We start from the raw sequence: 24,711 nt of genomic DNA on the forward strand, positions 1-24,711 counted from the left end.
TTCACTTATTCCACAGGAATAAGATACATCCCAGAGTTCTGAGGGAATTGGCTGAAGTAGTCACCAAGCCACTCTTAATGATATTTGAAGAGTCATGGCAGTCAGATGAAGTCCTTGGTGACTGGAAAAAAGGCAATATCACACTCATTTTTAAGAAGGGTAAAAGGATGAACCCAGGAACTACCAAGCCTGTCGATCTCGTCTCTGTGCTGGGAAAGGCCATGGAGCAGATCCTCCTGGAAGCTATGTTAAGGCCCATTGAAGGCAGAGAGGTGATACAAGAGAACCAGCACAGCTTCACCATGGAAAAATCTTGTTTGGCCAACCTAGTGGACTTCTGTGATGATGTAACTGCATCAATGGACAAGAGAAGAGCCACTGATGTCATCTATCTGGGATTCAGTAAGGCCTTTGACACAGTACCCCACAATTGGGAAAATTAGAAAAATATGGATTTGATGAGTGGATTTGTCAGTGGACGGAGAACTGGCTGTGGGACTGAATCCAAAAAGTGGTGGTCAATAGCTCAGTGTCTGGATGGAGATCAGTGACAAGTGGTGTCCTCCAGGGGTTGGTGCTGGGGCCAATACTCTTTAATATCTTCATCGATTACATCAGCAGTGGGATCAAGTGTACGCTCAGGAAGTTTGTGGATGTTGCCAAGCTGTAGGGTACAGTTGACATGCCCAGGGGACAGGATGCCATCCAGAAGGACCTAGACAGGCTTGAGCAGTGGGCCCAGGAGAGCCTCTTGAGGTTCAACAAATACAGGTGCAACGTCTTGGATCTGGGTCGAGGCAACCCCACTACCAATAAAAGCTGAGTGTTGAAAGGTGCTGCCCCTCTATTTGCCCTGGTGAGGCCTCACCTCGAGTACTGCATCCAGGGTGGAGTCATCACTTCAGAAGAGGCATAAGCCTGTTGAAGCGCCTTCAGAGAAGGGCCTCAAAAAATGATGCAGGGGATGGAACATCCCTCCCATGAAGACAGGCTGAAAGAGCTGGGGCTGTTCAGACTAGAGAAGAGAAGGCACCAAGGTGACCTGATAGTGGCCTTTCAGTATCTAAAGGAGAGCTACAGGAAAGAAGGGGATGGATTCTTCAGCAAGATCTGTGGTGACAGGACAAGGGGAAACGGTTTCAAACTTAAAGAGGGTAAATTTAGGTTGAATATAAGGAAAAAGGTTTTTACTGTGAGGGTGGACAGGCACTGGAACAGGTTGGCCAGAGATGTGGTGGATGCCTTGTTCCTGGAGGCATTCAAGATCAGGATGGACGGAGCTCTAATCAGTGTGATTTAGATGTAGATGTCCCTGTTCGTTGCAGGGCAGTTGGACTAGATGACCTGTAAAGGTCCCTTCCAACTCTAAGGATTCTATGATTCTATGACTCTAATCACATTTTTCTTTGTCTTATATTTGCTGTTACCACACAACCATGGGCTGAGTTAAGCTTGAAGTTCCATCCCTAACCAAGTATCTCATTTTGTAGGACAGCCAAGGCCAGATGACTTAAGATGGGTGTGGGAAGAAGGCAGAAGTAGTGAGACTTCCTCAAAACACTCTTCAGCCTCCAGGAATCTGTGGCTCGGGTAATTCCCGAGCCAGAGATGAGGTTTTGTTTTTAATAGCTCTGATGGATTTTTCTTCTGTGAATTCGTTCATGAATTTTTAAATGCAAGTTAACTTGTGGTATCCCACAACATCCTGTGGCTAGGGGTTAGCTGACTTTACTATGAGTTAAGAAAGGGGAAAGCTACCTTTTCATTTGCTTGCAAAATGCTTCCTGTTTTTTCATTTGATGCCTTCCTGCTTGTATGCAAAAGCAAATAATGTGTAGTTATTTCCTATTTACCATGTTCATGCCACTTGTGATTTTACAGGCATCTATCATGTTATCCCTTAGGCTGAAGAGTCTTTGTTTAATTACTCCACATACGGAAGCTAGTTAGTACATTTTATCAACCATGTCATCCTTCCCTGGGTTTTTACCATCTTTACTGATTGTTTAGATGTACTGGACAGTAGTTTCCTCCTGTGATGGTTTGTATTGGGATTCCATGTCCATCTTGTACTAAAAAGTATACTGATTGCACCTTTGAATTCCCAAGAGCTCAGTCAGCTAGTGTTTAGGTTTTGAAGACTTTAATGTGTCTCTGTCCACTCCTCAAAGCAGTTCTCTGAGCTGACAGTTTTGAGTCATCTTTCTCAAAGTGCTTCCTCCCTTACTTCTGTCTCCCTCTCCCTTTCTCTCATACATTCATCCTCTCTGGCCTTCTGCATATCCTTCTTTTAATGACACATTGAGTCCCTGCATCCAAAGTATAACACATGCATCTCCAAAAAATAAATCTCTTTCTGACAAGCGTAGAATTATCAGGTCAAGTCTTATCTAATCTATCTCTCCCCAACCCTTGCATGCCAGTTCCTGGTTTATTGTCACTTCGTATTGTCACTTTCTCTGTACTTCTACTCCCAAAGTTCCAGAATTTCTCATCCTTGTGGTCACCTGCTTTACACTCTGTATGTGTGCTAACTTCCCTGGTGTACCTGTCATGACTTTGATGGTGTTGATGCCCCATGTCTTTCAGTGTTCAAGAGACATCTGAATGATGCCATTAAGAATGTGCTTTGAACTTCTGGCTAGCTCTGAAGTAGTCAAGAAGTTGGACGCAATGAACTCTGAAGATTCCTTCCAACTCCTCTCCTTACTCTGGGAATACCCCAGAGCAGTCTTCCTGAAGCTGACGATCTTGAATTGACCCCAAAGATGAAAATGTATGTGTGCCGCCAGTGAAGGAGGCACAGCTCATGCCTTCAGCCCAACTTGCCTCACCAATGCACAGGGAATGAAAAGTATGGAAAGAAGTAGGCAGCCATCCAGTAGCTGCATTGAGAGATCTTCACCCTAGACACAGTTTTTGGCCTCTTTCCTGCATGCCATCTCTGGCTCAGGGTGAAAACACTCATCTTCAAGTGCCTGTCAGAGAAGAGGAGCAAGCTTACGAGGAGAACAAAAAAGAAAAAAAGAAAAAGAAAAAAAAAAAGGAAAAGGAGAAGGAGAAGCTTTGCTCAGTTACTTCTTTCCCTGCTATTTCTTGCAGTTGTCTTGAGGCCACGGAAGTGAGCTACTCCATCTGAGAGCTGCTGCCTTCTTGGCCCCACAGAATGAGGAACTCTGGGACAGTCTTACTCTTTTCAGGGTCCATTCAAGACCACTCCTGTGTGGTATCATTTCATGTTAAGTGCCTAAGGCTAAGAGCTAGGGGGAAGTAAAGCTGAGAAAATCAGCTGACCATGAATGTAAATCAGTGGTTTCCTTCTTTCATCCCCTGGTCTAGTCTTTGCTTTTATCCCTCTGTTTCTCAGATCTGACCAGTACCTCTCAGAGATCAAAAGATGTCTGGCTTCGCCTTCTCTGCATTCAGATATATTCCACTCCTAGCACTTGCTTGGGAAATGGTTGTGATTGTTACTGTGTAATTAACTGGATAGCCAGTTCTTGTTATCTTTGGCTATTGCAATAGTGCTGTGGTGAACTACACACTTGGTGCTTCTGAATCCCTCAAGTCAGTGAGAGGTTTAGTACTTACTTACCAAAAATCCTGGATAGCTACGTTCATGACAGCAATGTTTATGCTTAGGGTTAAATGCCAAATGCAGTGACAAATAGTCAGGTGACTGGCAATCATTCCACTGACACAATCCATTATTGGCATCAAGAACAGAGCATTTTGGCCCAAAACAATTTTGATAGTAACCGCCCTGTCACTGGGGGTGCAAATCTTTTCAGCATTCTGCTATGTAGCATCCTTCCATTTTGCTTTCAAGTCTTGTGATGACTAGACTGGAATTTTATTCTGTGCTGAATTCTGTCTGTAATGGTTATTGTAGAACTACAGTCAGTGAATTTATCATGGCTGCATTTTGAGCTGCATATGGAGAGTCATTTCTGGCTTCAACTTGTCTTGTGTGGTCTTAGAATGTGGTTTTATATGCTTGAGATTATTGAACAGAGCCATTATTCTTGTTCCTGTCTCATACTGAGAAAAAATTCTGATTAGCTGTATGATTTTCACTGACCTGCTGCTATTGGTGATGTGACATCAGATTTTGCACACTGGTATGCTTTTGTGTATGCATAGGTGTGCATGTATGTGTATGGGATTTTTTCATTCTCAGAGTTTGCACCATTATCTGTTTCTTCTGAATAATTAATCCAGTCCTATGTTATTTGCTTAGCAATGTTATATTACCAGCAGAATGGAAATCACTTTCTTATTTTCTACCAAATATTTGTCCAAGTATTTCTTAAGGCCAAGACTGGCATCTGTGCGAACCGTTTGCTACTTTATTCCCATGTCCTAGTCATCCCTAACTGCCCCGAACCACAAATCATTTGCTCATTCCTGTTCAAGCCATCAGTCTAGCCCTCTGGGCTTTGCAGAATCTAGCAATAAATCTAGCTCTGATGACCCAGATCTTCTGAACCCTGACCTTAAAATTAAAGTTAATGGTCCAGAGACCCCTAACAGCAAGAGGATTAATCATAAGCCATTTGTCTCTGATAGCCCAGCTTCTAGTCCTACAGGTCATGCAGTACCCAACAATTAAACTGTCTCAGTCCTTGCTGTCTCAGAACTAATCTGAACCCAAACTCTAACTTTCAGCCGAACCTCGAAACCAGTATCTGACTGAATTAAGCACAAATCTTTGGACTGTGGCACAATGAAGAAATTCTTGGTTAGTCTTGGCGCTGATGACCTCAGAAACAGAAAAAATATAATTGAGGCTAGCTGCTGTGGAATACTTAGTGCTAGCCCATGGACTCATAAGAGGAAGCCTGAATGAGTAAGGACTTCTGCTTGTTATTATGGTTTGAAATGCTACTGAAACTAGCTGGCAGAAATGCTTTGTTTTGTGGCTGTGGTAAGTTGGCAGGTTATAATACGGAGCAGGTTGGAGTAAAGAAAATGAGGAACTGATAAATCAGCTTTACAGCTGGATCATTTCCTCTCCACTGATGCAAGAAAGAAGTCTGAAGCGAAAATCTTCTAGTGCTGGAAACAAAGAAAAGAACTATGGGCACTAAGGAAGATGCTGCCGTGTTCCCCAGATCCCAAAATTAACCTGAAAATCTAAATACTTAATGCTGACTTGAGCCTTACTCCAGTACCTACAGAAAAACAGTCTTCTGCTGTGCAACCTACAGGAACACTAGACCTGATATACTCTACATTCAAGAAGATCTATCTGAGCTGTCTATCACCCTTTTCCTGCAGAATGTGAAGAATGAAGAAAGATAACAGTCCCTCTATGTCTCCTGCTTGAAATCTTATCCTGTTCTAAATGCTACTGATGACTTAATGCTAATATAAAACAAAGTTAAAGACCCTTCTTGTTCCTTCTCTATCACTTGGTCTTTGACCACGACAAATCTACAGTCCTGTAATAGCTACCTAAAATTCTCAATCTGTGCTATACTGAATATATATTGTGAACATATACTGTGCTATAGCCTTACCCAACAGTTTTCCCGTGCTAGCAAGAAGATATGACATCTGATTTTGATTTGAATATGATTTATTCAGAACGTTAGCATTTAGTTTAAGTTTACAGGGAGCATCAGGAAATAAGAAACTTAGTCCACAGAAAAATTCTACTGGTCTACGTCTTGAAAGCCAAAGGATGTCTAGGGTGCAGGCAAATTGCTTATCGTTAGTTGAAGCCTAGTGTTACAAGTCTTTCTTCAGGTTGAGCAAGGCTTGGGATCAAAGAATCCTGGCTTTAGATTTATTACTAAAACTCAGGGCTTCCAGTGAGGGAAGACAAAGATGTAGCTTTCAGAGGCAGAAGTCTTACTGTGAGTCTGATTTCTGTTAAGACATTCAGACGTCTCCTTCAGGGTAGGGTTTAGGAAGCAAAAACTGCAAAACTAAATCTATTTCTGAATCATACAGCCACTGACAGGGTAAGATATTGGATGAAGTTAGTAAGGAAAAAGAATTTATGACTAATTTCTTATCCCTCATCAGACGTGACTATATTAAAATGAAGTAGGACTAAGCAACCTGCAACTTATAAGAACCAAAAAATTAATCATAAACTATTTGGCCTGCAGGCTACTTACCTCATGTTGGCCATGTTGGTAAGTTCCCAGAATAAGAAAAGTCCCTGAAGTTCTAGACTTCCTCATCTTACTTCTGCTTTGAAAGACAAGTTCTTAAAATGCTGAAATTACTCATCAGTTATCTTTTCCTGCTAACTGGGTCCCTTATCTTACCTGTCATTACTTGCTAAGTAATGCATAAAAGTATTCAGACTTTCACCCCCCTTAGCTGCAACTCTGAAAGGGAGCTTTGCCTCTTTACAGAAGCCTTAATCATTTCTGTCAAATAAATACATGACTCTGACACAAATCCTAAAATTCAGGAGTAATATTAGGGTTACTCTTTCTTTTCTGAAACAAAATCTATCTGTACACCTAAGCATGTTACTAACCATAATCCAAAGCAAAAATCACAGTTACAGCAAAAATGCAGTTAATTGTGAACTAAGTCTTACTGCTAACTTCATCTCTCCTCTTTATTACAGCAAGACTTACATGTCTTGGAAATAAATATAATTTTAGATTTCTCCACTCCCTGTTCTACAAACCCTAAGAATCTGAAAGAAATGCTTACACTCCAGTAAAGTTGAAATTTTAAGGTTTTATATTAGAACCAGTGCTGTCATTTTTTTCTTAAAACCTTATCCTAACTGAAATATCAATTCTGAGCCCAGTCAGAGGCTAGAGAGAAAAAAAAATCAGTCATACTCTACTTCCTTCTTCTTTCTCTACCAGTGCCTGGAAGATTCAAGCATGTGTCTTGCCTTGGATTTCCTTATGCTAAGTTGCAACCTGTGAGCTGACCCCTCCTCTAGCTTGAATGCAAAGTAACCAAAGACATTTTACAGTACAAACATCTTATATTTTCCATTGCAAACTCCCATTTTTAAGCTGTGTCCTTCAGCTACACATTTGAAATTCCAAGATTCATGAAGGAAAGCAGCTCCTTGCTTCCTGATCCCGGCCCTTGCCAGAAGAGGTTTGCTGTGCTGCTGTGCTACCCTGTTCCCCTATGCCCTCAGGCAGACCAGTGAGTGCTGGCAAAGCAGCAGGTGAGCAACTGTGGGAAGCTGTGAAGTTTTCTAAAGCAACTCGTGTGCGCATGGCTGGCGAAATTGAAATGCCTGCCACGGTTGGTCTTCATGGAGACACCTCTAATTGGCTGCTGCAGCTCTCCCTGGGCATTCGGTGTGTGGTAAAATGTCCTTCCTGGCTCTTGCTGTTTCACCTGCTGAAGTTTTAATGGGAGACATTTTTTCTTAAAGTAATGGTAAACCGACCACTCCACTTTATTGTTGTTCTTTGCAGCACATATCTTAGAAGCTCACTATAGACTTTCTGGCAGTGGTGGACTTCACAGGATCTAGCAGTAGCATGCTATCCTCTTATTTTAAAGCAAACCCAATATAACTCTTGTACTTTTTTGAAAGGTGAAGGTCAGGGCCATGTGAGTAGAGCAGACATTTTTATTTTAGAGAGCACATCCCAGGGGAGGTTACAAGGAAGGTTTATGAAATCATTTACAGAATGGAGGGAACCGATAGGACTAATTTGCCCACTGTCCTTTCCAATATAAAAGCTACAGTAATCAGATGAGCTTATAATGAGAACTGTTTAGAAGTGCTGAGTAACTTGGTTCTTTGCAGGTCATACATGTAAGGCACAGCATTCCTAAGCTGTGGATACTGAGTTTTTACATGGACTTTGAGACTGCACAAGATCATGAAAATGAAACCAAGTCTGTATATTGAGGGCATACTATCAGGCTTTCTCTTTTTTATACTTTAGGCATTTCTTTATGATCATTCCCAGAGCCACATAGACTTTTGCTTTGACTCTCTATGACCGGTCCTATGTTCCTAATGTTCTAAAGTTTTACACGGCTGAACACAGTTTTTCTGTCTCTACAGACTGTACCCTGGGACAGATTTCTTACACTCTTTGTACTTGTATTCAGTGGCTGAGAATGTTAATTTCTGTCTTTCTTGTTCTTCCCACAGAATGTACACTGAGCCATGATTTTCAGTCTGGCTGTGTCCTGAGTCACTGTCTTCTCTATCATGTATCTACGTGCTTGTTCTGCACACTACTGGCTGTCGCTGTTTTGATTTTTTCACAGAATCATAGAATGGCCTGGGTTGTAAAGGACCACAACGATCATCTAGTCCCAACCCCCTGCTATGTGCAGGGTGGCCAACCAGCAGAGCAGGCTGCCCAGAGCTGTCTTTTCCTTGGGCAGCTCCTTGCTGTTGACGTTTGTGTGTTTCCCCAGTGCTGGGGATGTTTCTCTTGACATATTCTCGAGCAAACTGAAATCGCAAAAACTGAAGTCTCAAAAAACGATGCAGTTTCTGATTAGAGAATCTTCTTCATCTCTGTAGTTGCTTGTGGATATCAGAGTTCTGCACTGTGGACCTCACATATTTAACTAACCTTCTTCCTTATTTCAAGTAATAATAAAGTACTTTCCCCACCTCCATCTTAACTCCAATTCCTATTCACAGTGTTCTGCCTAAAATCCTGTGTAATTTTCAGTTATTCCTGTATTTCCCAACCAAAACACTAGTTATGAGATAAGGACAAACTCTTGTGTTATTAATTCTTCTGGTCAGTTCTGTACTCAGAATCTATTTTTTCCTCACATGATGCCTGTGATTATGCAATGCTGTTTGTTTAGAAATTGAGCTTTTCTGTGGAGTTGTCTTGCTTCTCTCATAGATTTTGCTTCGTGCACTTCTTAAACATGCGCCATTTCTCAGTGTGTGTCACTCCCTCATCACTTCTACCTTAGGTAATGAAGTAGCAGGATTTAATTATCCTTCAGATAAAGAAGCTCATTATTAGAAGTCTGTTCACAGATGTTGTGTGTCAAATCCAGCTAGCATGATGACTACATTATGCAAACAGACTGTTGCCTCCTCCAGACTTTCTTCTCTAGTTCGCCCTCCATGCATATTGCCACATCTCCAGAGAATGACTGAAGCAATCTACACAATTGCTGGTACACTCTGCACCCTTTTGAGACATTCTTAAGTAAAGACCTCAGCTAGAAGAATTTTGCTTACACGTCTCTTTTTGGTGATAGGGCTACAGGGCTACACTCCATCGTAACCTAGCTCAGCAGAAGACATTTTCAGCTAGCTTTTCAGCAACAAGATGCCATGCAACTGAGTTCTCTGATTCAACTTGGGATGTGGGTATACAAGCAGGGGTAAGGGAAAGTTAAGCATCGTGGAGCTGGTAGATTGTTTGTTTCCAGACTGGTCCTGATTTGGATTTGATTTCTGCTGATATCTGATCATTGATCCAAAAAATGCTACACCCGAGGGGAGTAGCAGGCTGTCTATTTAATACATGGATTGTATCTTTTGGTTCCTTTGAAAATGGCAATATTGTAGTGATGTATTTAGCTTGATGTTTCTCTCATGGCTTGATGTTATTTTCAATTCAGTGGTCCTTGAACTGTATTGTTTTATAGAGAGAGGTTTATTTCGTGCAATCTGTGCAGAGTTCATGTAATGTGCCCTACAATCTCTCCTTCCTCCAATCACTTCCAGCAATTTGGCATTACTAAGAAGAGGGGGACATATTTTGTTTCATTTCAAACCCACTCACACACTTCTGAAATGAGGAACAGAAATCCAACAGGATTAGATTTGTTTTCTTTTTAAAGGGGGCTAAATACCAATTTGGGCTGCTGTGAAGAGAAGGAAGTCCTGAATTAACAACGTAAAAGTTCCTGGCTGTGGCCAGACTCTCTTCCTACGGAGAGGGGAAAAGTCTCATGTTTTCAAAGAATCCCACTTCTTACAGCCACACTCTGTGACTTCTGGAAAACTCTCCCACTTTTCCCAGTCTCTTAGGAAGTAGTTCTGCTCGGTACATAAATTGCAGTCCTTTGCCCTCATTCACACATAATCCCTGCTGTGGATCTATACTTGCATTTTTTCATTTTTGGAAGGGAGAAGTAATGGAAGTCTGTCACAAGGCTGTTGCTGCATTTCTTTGCTTTGAGAGGTCTGTTTTTACAAATCATTAACTCCCTGTCATCATCATTTTGGGTCAGGGAAACCTGGAGCAGAGCAAAGGCAACTCAAGTGAGAGAAACTGAGCAAAAGAAATATGTCCCAGTTTTGTCTGCTGCTGCTACCACTGCAACCCTTAGTATAGGCTGGAAGCAGGGTACATGAAGCTGGAGGGAGTATGGATGACAAAATACTCAGCTGCAGCTCTGGGCAAAATCTTTCTAGCCACACCAGTAGTGTAAAACTTTTTTCTAAGGCTCCTTAGGGAAGTTGTGTCCTTCAAATAAGGGGCTTGGTTGTGTTGGAGCAAAGACAATGTAGATTTGTTTATGGTGGTATACATTGAGTTTTGCTGTCTTTGCACTTGGATCTGTTTCTTCACTTTTGCTGCGTTTCAGAATGGATAGCACAGCTAGCCTAATTTTCTTTCAGTTTTTCTTCTCTGAGTGAGTACAGCACCACTTACCATACCAAACTACTGTCTTCCCAACGGATGAAGATATTCTGGAAGGAGAAAGGGTTGTGTGTCTCCCTATGTGATGATTTAGATTACTTATTTGTTGCAGCTGCCCACACTATAAGAATTCTGCCTGTTTGCATTAATTCTACACACCATTTTCCCCTCCACTTCATTTAAAGCTGCCACTTGAAGCTGCAGCAACAGTAGGTTGGTCACAAGTGGTGACCCCCAGGGGTCAATCTTGGGTCTGGTGCTCTTCAACTTCTTTATCAATGACACAGATGATGACATCGAGTGCATCTGCAAGTTTGTACATGGCACCAAACTGAGCAGTGCAGTCAATAGCAGGGGCAAGGGAAGCATCCAGAGGGACCTGGACAGGCTGGAGAAGTGGGCCCATGTGAACCTAATGAGGTTCAGTAAGGCCAAGTGCAAGGTGCTGCACTTGGGTCCAGGCAATGCCAGGTATTTATACAGACTGAGGGAAGATGTCCTTGAGAGCAGCCCTGCGCAGAAGGACTTGGGGTCCTGGTGGACGAGAAGCTGGCCATGAGGCATCAGTGTGTGCCTGCAGCCCGCAAGGCCAGCTGTGTTCTGGGCTGCATGAAAAAGGGGCGGCCAGCAGGAGAGGGAGGTGATCGTCCCCCTCTGCTCAGCTCTTGTGAGGCCCCATCTGCAGCGCTGCGTCCAGGCCTGGGGCCCCCAGCACAAGATTCATAGAATCATAGAATTGCTCAGGTTGGAAAAGACCTTAAAGATCATTGAGTCCAACCACAATCCAACCATGCTACCCCAACTCTAACAACCCTCTGCTAAATCACGTCCCTGAGCACCACATCCAAACGGTTTTTAAACACATCCAGGGATGGTAACTCAACCACCTCCCCGGGGAGCCTATTCCAGTGCTTAACAACCCTTTCTGTAAATAATTTTTTCCTGATATCCAACCTAAACCTCCCCTGGTGCAACTTGAAGCCATTTCCCCTCATCCTGTCACCAGTGAGAAGAGACCAGCCCCACTCTGCTGCAAGCACCTTTCAGACATTTGAAGAGGTCTTATTTGAATAAGGTCTCTCCTCAGCCTCCTCTTCCCCAGACTGAACAGCCCCAGTTCCTTCAGTCTCTCCTCACAGGCCATATTCTCCAAGCCCTTCCCCAGCCTTGTTGCCTTTCTTTGCACCTGCTCCAGCACCTCATTGTCCTTCTGTGAAAGATGTGGGGCTCTTGGAACGGGTGCACAGGAGGACCACTAAGATGATCGGAGGTCTGGAGCCTCTCCTATGAAGAAAGGTTGAGGGAACTGGGCTTGTTTAGCTTGGAGAAGAGAAGGCTCTGGGGAGACTTCATTGTGGCCTTCCAGTACTTGAAAGGAACGTATAAACTGAGACAAGGGAAGTTTAGGTGGGATATGAGGAGGAAGGTTTTCACCCAGAGGGTGGTGAGGCACTGGCACAGGTTGCCCAAGGAGGCTGTGATGCCCCATCCCTGCAGGCATTCAAGGCCAGGCTGGATGTGGCTCTGGGCAGCCTGGGCTGCTGGTTGGTGACCTGCACACAGCAGGGGATTGGAACTGGATGAGCGTTGTGCTCCTTTTCAACCCAGGCCATTCTAGGATTCTATGATCCTATGACAACAGCAAGGACCTTGCAGCTTTACGGTGAAACTAGGCAGTGGTGGGTGAGGAGGAGGGCAGCTAGATATCTGCGGAGAGCAGGAACTCCCCACTCGCAGCTGCCAGCATCGTTTCTGCTCTCCTGTGATCGTTTTCACTTTCCCTGCTGGGTGTTCAGAAAGCTGAGCGGCATCTCAGGGGCTGATGTTCTAGAATCAAAGAATCATGGAATTTCTCAAGTTGGAAAACACCTTAAAGGTCATGGAGTCCAACCACAAGCTAACCATACTACCCTAGGTAGCATCATAGTGTCTTGCAGATTTGTGGTGCAAGCAGCAATGCAAACCTCTTGATCTGACAAGTCACAGCTCAGGACAGCTTCTTTCAGAAGTCTTGGCAGCTGGATTTTGTTTTATCTTCTTTATCTTTTATTTCTTTTTCCTAAAAGAAATGGAAGATTTATACACGATATGCCAGTTGCAGCAGCCAGGTCCTTAAGAGGGAAGCACCAGCTACCACTATGTGTGCAATAAAAAGCAAGAGGCTTAAAAACCTTGGCACCTACCAGCAATTCTCCCTGCTTAGCTGGAGGAAGAGCTTTCCCTCAGGGCTGTTCAGATGTGGGACAGGCAGCGTTCTTACCACACTGTCCGGTAAGGTGGCTGAGGTTCAGAGGTATGGGAGGAACAGGAGTGTTTTCATTCCCCTTGTCCTGTGACCAGCATCACCATGACCATTTTTCCAACAAAAGTGGTGTAGTAGGAACATAACAAGAGAGTTAGGAGTCTTCTTACTCTCTCCATCTTTTTTTCAATGCCTGGGATTTTACAAAACTCTAACTCTGAAACATATTAAGAGACCGAGCTGCTTACAAAACCGCCAGCTCCACAGGGTTTGCTTATCCCTGGTAATTATCACTTAATATTTGGCCCAGTGCAGCTATCTTTCAGTCTTATAAGGATAAATGTATTTGTTTCACTGCTATCTGAGCTCTTTCTCAACATAAGACTGAAACCTATAGTTTATTATTCCTGGACAGAGGCCTACACACACTATGTGTTACTTCTGTAGTTCCCTCAGTCAGTGAGAAATGTTTTAGTATTATTATCACTAAATATTTTGCCAGACGTTGCGGTCTTCCAGCTTTCACAAAGATAGGGAGGGAAAGGATGTGTGGCTAAAGTGCAGGCTTAAGAGATGGGAGACAGGAGGCCCTTTTTCCTTATCAGTGCCAAACTGCTCAGGGAGAAAATTCCCCTGGCAACGAGAAAGTCTGTAAGGCCCTTAACAAGCTACTATCTTCTTGTACTCATATTTCTCATCCCATCAACTGAAATGAAGCGTATCATTACCACAGGTGCATTTAGCAGTAGGACTCAGGTCTAAATAACCTGTGCAATACTACTGTTTCTTGAGCACAGCTTTCAGCATTTTTTCTTGGTGCTCTTGGAGCTGTATAGACCTAAGTCATATTTTTACAGCAGAAGTGAAAGCTTCTACTCTCTAGACTCCATGCTAAATCCATGATTTCATTGTGCTTAGTAGCTTCTTAGTCACTGTATTTTATTTTTCCTTGTTTACATGTATTTCGTTTCTAGAGTTGGTCTGGAACTATGTACAATGGAGCTTACATGCATAGGAGATCGATACCAATTCATTGAATAATGCTGTGAAAGATACAAATTAAGAAGCAGATACATATCAGGCTGACATCTCCCACGGTTTCCAATGGTTTCCAGTGGAAATGATAAGCTCTAGATGCTTTAAGACCTACAAAATCTTTAATTTATGCAACATTGACAATTTTATTATCTTCATATTACATTATTATATTAACATTAATATCACACCGTGTTAAACTGAAAGTATGGGGTCAGAGCTGGATGAGGCACAATATCAGGGCAAAATATATTTGAAAGAAGGAATAAGCTGATTTCAAACTTCTGAATTCTCTAGTGCCATCGCACTGCTCTCCTGATTTGTCAGTCCCAAATCTTGCAGTAGAGTTTATGAGACTTTTCTTAACAGCTGCCTGAAAATACCACGTGTCGGTCACCTCCTATGAGAATACATGTCCATAATTTCTTAAGAAATGCTCCACTGTTCAAAGAGCAGGAAGCTCATAGGCAGCACCGGTGGCAAAAGAGCCAGAGGACACATTTGCAAAGAGCTGGCTCAGCAGCCAGGGGCTCTAGCTCCCTCAGCTGCGGTCTTACCATGAAAGGAAGAGGGCTGAATTTGCACGACTCACCGAATTGCTGCTCTTCGTATCTCAGACGTTCTGTCAGACTGCCCTGCAGTCCTCTGACCTCAGCAGGAGCTGCTCATCTTCAAAACTCAAGCCTTTTAAGGTACAACTGAAGCGTACAGGTTTTAGAGCTGAACTCGAGGGAATTCCATTCTACTATATTACCCATCCACCTGACCTCTGGGAGATGTAACTGGACCAGGAAAAGAGCAGAGCTTGCATTTTGGCAGAGAAATGGGTCACAGGTGGATGTGGAAGGTCTGTGCTGCCAAGTGCAATAGGACGCTGACCCTGTCCGCCCACTTGGCAGCTGCTTGCTTCTCCCAGCAGCAGGGGCCATAAGGATCCATACCTCTGCTGGTGGTGAGCAACTTAATAGTTCTCCTAATGGCCTACATGCTCTGTGTGCATCCCATGAAATGAGTATGAAAATGGTTCATTACCTGCCAGTGTCACGGGGTCAGGTTTTTCAAAGGTTTTTAGGTACATAAAGTTGCAGGTGGACAGCTAATGATGTTTACAAAAGCACTCGTGTGCCAGATTCTCATGGATTTCAGCGTGGGTTAGGCACATGGAGATAGAGTGTCTTTTAAGCATCCACGTCCTTTGAGAAGTGAAGTATTTTGCATTTACTGTAGTGTCCTGCAGGGTGCATAAGGCTTATTACTACAGAGCAGCTTGTGTGCTGTAAATCCAGCATACTGGCTTACCCTGCAGTGACTTGTTCGTCTTCCCATAGCTGGTGGAACGAAATCTGCTGTGTACATCCCACATATCTACCATCTGGGCAACAATGCCTATTTGTTTTCTGGAAGCCTTCTCTTGAGTTTACTTTTCTTATTAAGAAGGGAAAAAGAGAGAAAGAGAGAGAGAAAAAGAGAGAGAGAGAGAGAGAAAAAGAGGCATCAGTGTCCAGCACACAGCACATTACCAACTACACTGCCAATTAACGTGCCAGAATTCCCTTGCTCACACATGTTATGTTGTTTTGATGTAACTAAACGACAGTTGCATTCAGCTGCTTCTTTCTATGGAAAAAACATCTTCAAAAGAGCAGATGAGCACGACCCTCTTTTTCGTTTTGTTTCCCATTACTTTAATTGTGTATATATTGAACATATCATCTATCGTGGAAAATTGCTTTCGTCTCTCTAACATCTGCAGGACACTACTGTGGCAAAGACTAGTGCATCTGCTCGCACAGCTTTTGCACTCCCCGTTTGTTATTCCATTTCACACTCACAAATTTCAAACCTGTGTTCCTAAAGTTAGCCTGTAAAACCCACTGAACTCATTGGAAAGTGCAGGTGCTCAGCAACACAGCAGATCAGGCCATTTTTGTCTAGGTGTCTAAATATGCTTTTACTGGCTTAGACATTTGAACTCAGTGTTTTTGCTCTGGGAGCATTAATCTTGCATCTCAAGTGTACACTAAATTCCAGTTTGCTTCCTCTGTCTCAGTCTGTTAAAAATTTTGTTCCATGTTTTTATTAATACCATTCAGCAGTTTTTCCTTGGCTCTTCAGCCACGCTGCTTGCTCATTGGTGAGCCCAACATGATCCACAAATAGTGTCCTGTGTGTGTTATTAGATGAATATAACCCTGATGCCAAGGCCAATATTTCTTTTTAATCTCCTTGCATACCATCTTCTGCTCCTTGTAATCCTTGCAAACTAGAAGAGATTCTGGTGTGACCGAAGCGTTGGAAGGTTAGTGCAATTAAGGCTGAGGATAATGTATGCTGTGAGTGGCCCTGCTTAATCCTGTGACTGTCTGTGTGCAGAGCATGCATATCATCTCCGGATGCCGTGGTACACATGTTAACAATGGGAAAAGTACTCAGTGGAAGAATGTAACTTTCTAACTCAGCTGCTGCAGTTGGCAGAGGCCGTTCCTCCCTCAGTCCGCAATTTGTCTTGGTCTTGTGACTGTGTGTGGAAATGCCCCAAATTGTTTTTCTTACATTTTCACCTGCAGGGCTTTAAATGAGAGACAGGAAAAGCATTTCAGCGGTATTTAAATAATGTTTTTCTAATTGCACAAGTTGCTTTTAAAAAAAAAATAAATGCGTTTTTCAAAACATTGGTTTAAGGATGAAAATATGCTGGATGGAGTGAAGAAGGAGGAAGGAAACAGCAGAGTTCCATATGCTGAGATCTTTTTAACCCACTTCCTCGGTGAGCGAGAGCTGGTTTTAGGGGAGTGAAAACAGATTTGAAGGTGCCTCCCTTCAAAGGAGCTGCCTGTTAATCTCTCTAACAAGTGGGAGCCTTTCTGAGAGCCATTGACAGCCTGGAATATCTGCCATGGACAAAGACATTCATGGCAGGGTTCAGCCAGTGGTTGAATCCACGTGAACCAGGGAATCTGGGAAAGGATCATGAAGAAAGCTTCTAGCTGGTATATTTTCAAATCTGAATAAGTAATTCTGTATAAATGCCCAAGTGTCCAAAATCTCACATTAAACATATTCAGAAGAATCTGAATATCTCTCTTTCCCACAGGTAAGTTCCTAGGTTCCCATGACTTTGTACTGGAAATAGGCTTGCTAGATACTCTGAAAAACAAAAAGGGAAAGAAAAAAAAGAAAAAAATAAAATTGATGCTTCAGAATCAATTTTGTTAATTAGCAAATCACACATATTTTTTTCCCATAAACTAGATGTCCAAAAAATGAAAATAAAATCTGAAGTGCCGAAACAATGAAATGTTGTGCAACAATCAGCTGAGTGCTTATTTTAAGCACAAAATCTTGTGTTTTCACCTGAAAACCAGTGCTCTGGTTTTTGTTGTTGTTAGTTTGTTGCTTGGTTTCAGTTATTTGTTGGTGTCTATTTGGGGATTTTGTTTTGTTTTTATTATTGTTACACAGATTTTGGTTTCTCTTCCTTGCTTGGTAGAAATGGCTTCTTTTGAATCACAAACATACTGGTGGCTGAATGTCGTTTCAGCCACCAGTAACTCAAGTCCTTGGTAAAACCAGCTCCTGGCTAAATTCATCACAAGCCACAGGTAAGAGGGCAGAAGCTTGCAGCAGTGTAAACATAAACATTGATTTTGTACAAGTACGTGCGCAAGTCGTTTACACATTTGCGCCTCAATCCTGTGTGCAAACTAGAGGAAGGATAAAATGTGCCGAAAGCTGTGGAAATTGAACTGGGAGAGTCCTTGCAGATTTATTAAAATAAAACAAAACAACACTTCTCTAAGTTTTTCCACCCCTGGCTGCATTGTGCACGTCGGGTCAATCCTCTGCTGAAGTCAGTGGGAGCTTGCCTGGTTTCAATGGAAATAGGTTTTGGTCCCTCTGCTGTAAATCCCCTGTTAAGGAGAATCCTACTGATCAGAAGTGACTCATTCAGAAACAGAACTTGTGATCTGCTTGAAAAAAATCCTTTTCCATATTTAGTACTGCTTAAAATATGTTATTTAAAAAATAGCATAACAGATTATCTCATGAAATACAACTGAAAAGTTCCCTTCTCTTTTGTTTTTTTTTTTTCAAACACAGCCTTTTCCTTTCTGCCCAGCTCCTCCTACTCAAAAAAAAAAAAAAAAAAAAAAAAAAGTGAAGTATACAATAATGCCAGTAATTACGTGTTACGAGATTTTTATTGCCTTGCAATTTATTACAAATGTTTTTGTGGGTGGTACAAAGTATTTGAACAGGTTTTCAAACTAGTCAGAAACGTATTAAATATTGGTGATTGTTATTACAGGTTGTGTTTTATGGTCTACGGTTGATTTATGGGTACAAAAACAAAAAGTCAGTGCAGCGTGGCTCTCGCAGCCCTCTTCTTGTGGCAGCACTTCACAACGCAGAGCAGGCCTCTCCCAGCTGAAGAACAAAAACTTGTCGTTACAGAAGCAGAAACAAAGCATTATGCACACCTTGCTGCTTCCATTACCTCAGGTAGGGTTTGTAGACAGTCAGTATTTCCACAGAGCTGTTTTCAAACTTTCCGTGAATCTAAATATGAGTAAGAAACCTGAACTGTAGATTTTGGATTCAGGATGTTTTGCTCAACTCGATGTTGAAGATCACTTGCAGAGCAGATGTGGAAATATCTTCCGTAAGAGAAAAGTATTACTGGTTTGATATATTCCCAATTAAAAACCTGTGTGATACATCCAGGGAAAGGCACCAGGCACGTCATGCCTAACAACTAGAACATAAGGGTACCCAGATTATTTCATGACACAGAGCTCTTATACTGTGCAGCAGTGACTACTAATCAAAAAAGGACTCGTGGATATATTTGCCCTACAGATGTCCTGCAGATACCAGGTTAGCTAGCTGATTTTCTCCATGCAACCTCCATATCCTATACCATTTCAAAAATAGATCGTAACATCAACCACACTGTGCCCAGCGACCCCGTTCCCATTCTCTCCTCATTTATTTTATTTTCACCATTGATCACTCATCAGAAATTGTCCCTGTCCTGATTGCTTTGAGAACAGATAAAAATGAACTGCATCTAACAGCAGAAAATCTTAAATGTGAACAGGATGTTTTCATATGGATAAGAAACATGCTTCTGCCTGGAGCAAAAAGAAGAAAAAGAGAAAAAAAAAAAAAAAAAAAGGAAATTCAAATGCAATAGCTGTTTATGTATGTAAGGATTTTCCTGACCCTTCTTCCCTACAGCTGAGAGGAAACTGTATCTCCCTGGTAAATTTGAACTGGGTACTTTCTCCACCCTGTTTTCTGATGGAAAGTCTAGAGGGAAGAGGCCATGGCTGTTGCACACGCAGAATTGGTATCACCTTTATGCACAGCTTGGTATGGCTGAGCATGCAGAGCTTACAGATAACCCACTCACTGTCCCAGAGACTGGGCACTGATTTGTCTTCAGCTGCCAGAGGTAGTCGTGACTGGGAAATGAGTCACATCTCCCTCTGCTTCTGTTGTTGAAGCACAGGGATTACCAAACTAATGAGCTGTAGGGCTGTCTAGGTTTCCCAAAATGCAAGGTCCCAAATTTATAAAAAAAAAAAAAAAAAAAAAAAAAAAAGTCATGGCCTGGGCTTTGGGCCATCTCTATGTACTTGCATTTCAGCCAGCAGCAAAAGGTTTCTGCTTCATTTCAGTCTTCAAAACCCATAGGATTTTTTTTCTCACATTCTCAAAAGCAGTGAATAAGATTGGTATTGCTAAGCACGAAGAAAGAGGTCCAAATGACCCTCTGGACTGACAGGAGAGAGGAAAAATCCCAAGTAGAAATATATTCAAATCCATGGTGGGCTGATGAAGAATAGTCTCATTTTTTATCTGAGTTTCATTCTGGCCCTGAAAGCAAATCCTGTCTAGACCAAGCAAGGATCCTCATGGACTTTTTTTTCTCAGCCCCTTCCTTCCACCATGCTGTGCCTGTCAGTGTAATCCCAGACTCTGCCTAAATGAGAAGATGATGCTGCACACACAGCTCTGCCCCAGGTTGCAGACGAGAGAAATATCCTTTATCTTAAGCTACCTTTGGAAAGTATAAAAGGATTATACCACTGAGAAAGGGAAGTATCATCCTGAATGACAATAGAGGCTTTTATTTATTCATTAGTCGTTGGAGATTTTGGTTGAATAATTCTGTTAGCTGTAAATCTTTGGCACAAGTTTAAAGTCTCTGCAGAATCCATTAAGGCACGAGGCTGTAGCAAAGAGGCGGTTCACTCCTTCTTTAGTCATTTAGCTCCCATTTACATCAATGGAAATTAGATAATTCACACATCTGTTTCTTCCAGTGTGTGCTTGGAGTGCTGAACTTCAGCACTGAAAAGGGCTGATTTATATGGCTCAGCAACTCACCTTCAGAAGTGAGGTGCAATTACAGTGAATAAAATTTGGCAGTCAAAGTGGAGGCACCTAAAATCCTTATTTGTTTTTAATCTATTTTGTCTCCATTTGCTTCTCCGTAGATACAGACGCCCCCCAAAATATGTATTATTCTCTAGGTGAGTTTGCATCTTCCATCTTTTTAACTTCAGAATTAGGGTGCATTGATAAATACTCCTTCTCCTAACTTTGAGAAGGGCTTGATTTCCTTCACTATTCCTTGACGTCTCCTAAATGTTTCTTTTCATATTTACTATTTGCATTTTTCATATTTAATAGTGGAAATATACATGCCCATACACAACCTTATGCACCCATAATTATGGCATAGGTGATTACACTTATGGGCTATGAATTTTTTGCTTGCTGTGGTAAAAAAATACACTTTAAAATACAGTTGTCTTTTGTAATATTGATAACACATACATTTCAACATCATATAGACATCACAGAGGTATGTTTAAATTCAACACAACTCAAAAGACAAACAGCTGTTTGAGAATATATTCTTTTAAAGAATGTATTCTATTGTGACTGGGTGAGCCACCTGCACTTAAATTTCTCATCAGAAATCACTCTTTCTCGTCTTTTGATGGTTACGTTGTTGGCCCTTTGTTTGCTGTTGTTTTGTTGGTTTGTCTAGATCACTTTCAGACAGTTAACTGCAATGAGGTTTCAGAAATAAATATAATAATTCAGGTGTTGTCAAAGCAGCCTGAGCATCCTGCTCTTGCAAGGTGCAAGTGCTCTGAGGGCGATCTGACTCTTAACTCTGACAACAGAGAAATCACTCCTATCTTCTTTTGGGTGCTAGGGCCTCACAGCACCAATCTCTAATCAACACTGTGGTTGTGAGAATCTTTATCTGCACCGATGTTCCTGCTTAGTCATATCACAGCACACAGCCTTGCCCCAGCAGTGAGCCTTCCTTCTCCTTAGGTGCTCAGTGTGTATTTGGGGCAGGGAGTGTGGCCCTATTTTGTATTTTCGTGGACACATATGTAGACATCATCAAGGCAACTTGCTGGGTTGGCTCTTCCTCAGAAATGTGCTCAGTGACCTTTCCAGGCACTAGCTAGGAGAAGCCATCATGATGCTAAATGAGGACTCCATATGCTGAGTACGGGAAGCTACCTAGTATCCTTTAGCTACTGGCCTTTCTCGTGGGATGTGGCTTTTTCCTAAGAAAGGCAGAAAGGAAGCAGCCAAGAGGTCCTGATTGGGATGCTGCAAAGGGGAGAGGCTGAGCAGTCATCACTCGTGCCTCAGTGTGTGGAAAAGAGAATGGGCTCACCTGCTCAGCCCAGCCCTTGTGTTCAGAGGAGGGGTGACTAAGTGAGGATTCCATCCTGTTTCAGAAGGGTTGAGCTTTTCAATTCCTTTTAAGAGTACCCACATTTGTGATCAGACATTCTTCTGCTCAAATGTTGTTCCTTGTTCCATCATGTTGTTAAACTGGAGGTATGGAAATGCCCCTGAAGCCCCAGGGCTGTGCATGAGACCCACTTAATGTGGAAGGGATGGATGTCTATTGAGGTTCACCACCCTGGAAAGAGGTCAGAGGTGGCCCTGGATCGTGAGAAGCACAAGGAGAGACTATTTGACTTGAATGTTGGGGTTGGAAGTAAGTGGGATACCATGGATGGAGCCCACTCACAGCAGACTGGTGACCTTACACGATGGGACTGAGCCAGGTTGTGACAGATGGTTTCCCTGGATCTGAGACTGGATCCTGGCTCTAACTGTTTAGTTAATTAATTGTGAGGCACATACAAATTAAACTTGGTAAATTTTGAATGCGGTATAAAAGCCTCTGGTTTTGTAGACAGCTTAAATCTGATACTGATGTAAAATGATGAGTGTAATGTAAGTTAATATTAAATTTTAGAGTTTTTCTCCTGGGCCTTGCCTATTGTTTTGCAGGAGTAACTCTGAAAGGACACTACTAAAAGATCTGTAACAGAAGTGGTGAGTTTTGTTAGTTAGGCAAAACTGATGGGATGGTGATGTTACTGGCACTAACAAGTATCTCAGTAAGGTTCAGCTCTAGCTGCTCCTCTGAGTAAAACTGGCTTGGTGAAGTATATTTTTCCATAGCAGTCATTAAAGTATTCTATCTTGTGTCAGTGAGGCTAAAGGTCCAATTTCTGAGGCTGCTTCCTGAAATGTCGTGCACAGTTAAGACAGAAAGAAAAAAAGACAGAAATACCCACATAGCCCCACGGTGATGGACTTCTCTGTGACAGTGGGAGCAGTGGGTCATCTGGGTTCACTGCTGTGCTGTAGGTGCAGGCTGCAGCTTGGGGAAGGGCTTTGATTGCCGGATGTGAGACAGCATTTTGTGAAGTGACTGGAGCAAGGGGAAACTTTGGCTATGAAGACTTTCCTTGCAGACACACCCTCCATGCCAGCCCTTGCAGGGAGTCAATTGTCCCAGCTAACCCTCCAGAGGAATTGCCTCCCCTTTGGTGAGTTTCCAGATACTGCACACACTTTGAAGTGTTGGTTGCTTGCTTGGTTTTTTATCCGAGCAGCACAACAAAAGGAGTTGCCACAGCCCAGTCTCAGGGCAAGAGCCCCATCCCGTTCCATGCCTCCTTTCAAGATGTGAGTGAGCCTTCTGCTCCCAGACAGCCTATTTTACCTCCATGGTGGCTTTTTCCAGCAGGTTTCCAGGAATGGGAACAGCTGGAGAAACTGAATGTTATGCTTCATTGATTGGGAAAATTTGCTGTACTGCAATATTAGTACTCACTGCCTGTTGTGGTCACCAAGCACTGTCATCAAAGCGGTTTCAAAAGGCTGGTAAGGAAGTGGGATGCACTGAAGCTCTCACACTTGAGCAATACAAGTCCAGAAGGGTAATGTGGGGAGTATGTTTATCATGTAAACAGTGAACTGTCTGTAAAAAGGGAAGTTTTAAGCAGTGATGGGGATGTGGGAAGTGAGAAACCATGAATTAATGAGAAACTCTGTTGAGGCCAAAGTAATTTACTGATTAATCTCGATTTCACTTCTTTGGTAAGAGTAAAGGGGGACACTCAGGCAAATAAAGATGACGTAGCATTGCATATAAATCTTTTATTGACATGAATTTTGAGATTATTCATAAATTACAGTAGGAATTTTATGTTTCTCCTGGACAGCTGTTTCAAACACATTTTCTGAAAATGGAAATCCTCTCCTGTATGTCTACCTGTAAGTCTTCTGTAGAATATTTATGCTTCAGGGGGGATTTTGAAGAATTAAAAAAAGTCACTAAAAATACCTGTGCGGTGATGTGATTGGAAGCAACCCAAATTTCCAGTCTGATTTCTTGGGACCTTCCAAGCATAGTAACAGGTTTCTGTAGAAAATCAGGAATCTCCCCTTTCTATTCTGCCAACAAACAGTCCTCAAGGCGATGTAGAAAATTACTTCCTTCTGATATCAGTATTTAATATGATAACTTGTTTTTTTTTAATTCCACACAAAATTTCTGGGGAGGATTTCTCCAATTTATGGAAATAATGAGAATAGCAAGATGACAGAAAATAGCTTTAAATTCAGGAACACAAGATACAATTCTACACACATTTTTTAGTGAACCTTCTGGAAACTGACTGTTGATATGACAAAATGTCCATCACAGACTATATAGATTTTGGGGTTACAACTTGTAGTCCAGATATGTGCCATTTAAAAGAAAAGAGAGTGAGAGAGCTAGTTAGAAAGAAAGAGAAAGGGAGAAATAGAGAGGGAAAGAAAAATGAGAGAAAGAGAGAAGGAAGGGAGGAAGGGAAGAAGGGAGGAGGCTGGCAGGCAGGCAGGCAGGCAGGCAGGAAGGAAGGAAGGAAGGAAGGAAGGAAGGAAGGAAGGAAGGAAGGAAGGAACTTTTTTTACTTTCCAAATGTGAAGTTCTCAAATTAGAATGGTGTATGTTGCTGGCTTATTTACAGGATGGAGATCCATTACCTAGAAAGAGATTGGTGATGTATACAAAAGAGAAACAACCATGGTTTCCAATTGGAAACATCTTTGTGCTCTAATCCTACCACACTGAAAGATGCCAGACTGTTACCATAGCAATGCTATTTTGACACATTGCTTGAGCAAACTGGCCTTCTGATTTGAAAGACCATCCTTCATTCATTATATATGGTTTAGAAAACGAAACTTCACTCTCTAAGTTTGCCAAGAGTAATCAGAGTTTTCTAGGTATACCAAGATATTTACATGAACAATTTTCAATAGAAGGAGCTAAATCTCATAAAGTACTGCAAGTTGCATCTGTATCCAGAACAGGAGTTCATATAAATTCACTTCCACATGCTTTACCTGCTGTGTTTTCTCATGCTTCTTCCTTATTCTTGTTCATTTTTTGCTCAGCTTAAGAACAGGATGCCTAAATAAATGCTTTCTGTTACATCATCTATATAATTAAAT

General features: G+C 42.1%; 1 long non-coding RNA gene across 2 annotated transcripts in view; it reads left to right on the top strand.

The window, feature by feature from the left end:
* Positions 1-24,711, top strand: part of LOC128088459 (uncharacterized) — a 35,624-nt gene that overhangs the window by 4,584 nt on the left and 6,329 nt on the right. For both annotated transcript variants that reach the window (XR_008210255.1, XR_008210256.1), the window contains exons 3-6: positions 17,354-17,465; positions 18,173-18,366; positions 20,370-20,405; positions 22,952-23,091. This is a non-coding gene — a long non-coding RNA (uncharacterized LOC128088459). The remainder of the gene's footprint in view (positions 1-17,353; positions 17,466-18,172; positions 18,367-20,369; positions 20,406-22,951; positions 23,092-24,711) is intronic.

Source organism: Tympanuchus pallidicinctus, unplaced genomic scaffold (assembly GCF_026119805.1).
Source record: "Tympanuchus pallidicinctus isolate F22 unplaced genomic scaffold, pur_lepc_1.0 scaffold34, whole genome shotgun sequence".
NCBI lineage: Eukaryota > Metazoa > Chordata > Aves > Galliformes > Phasianidae > Tympanuchus > Tympanuchus pallidicinctus.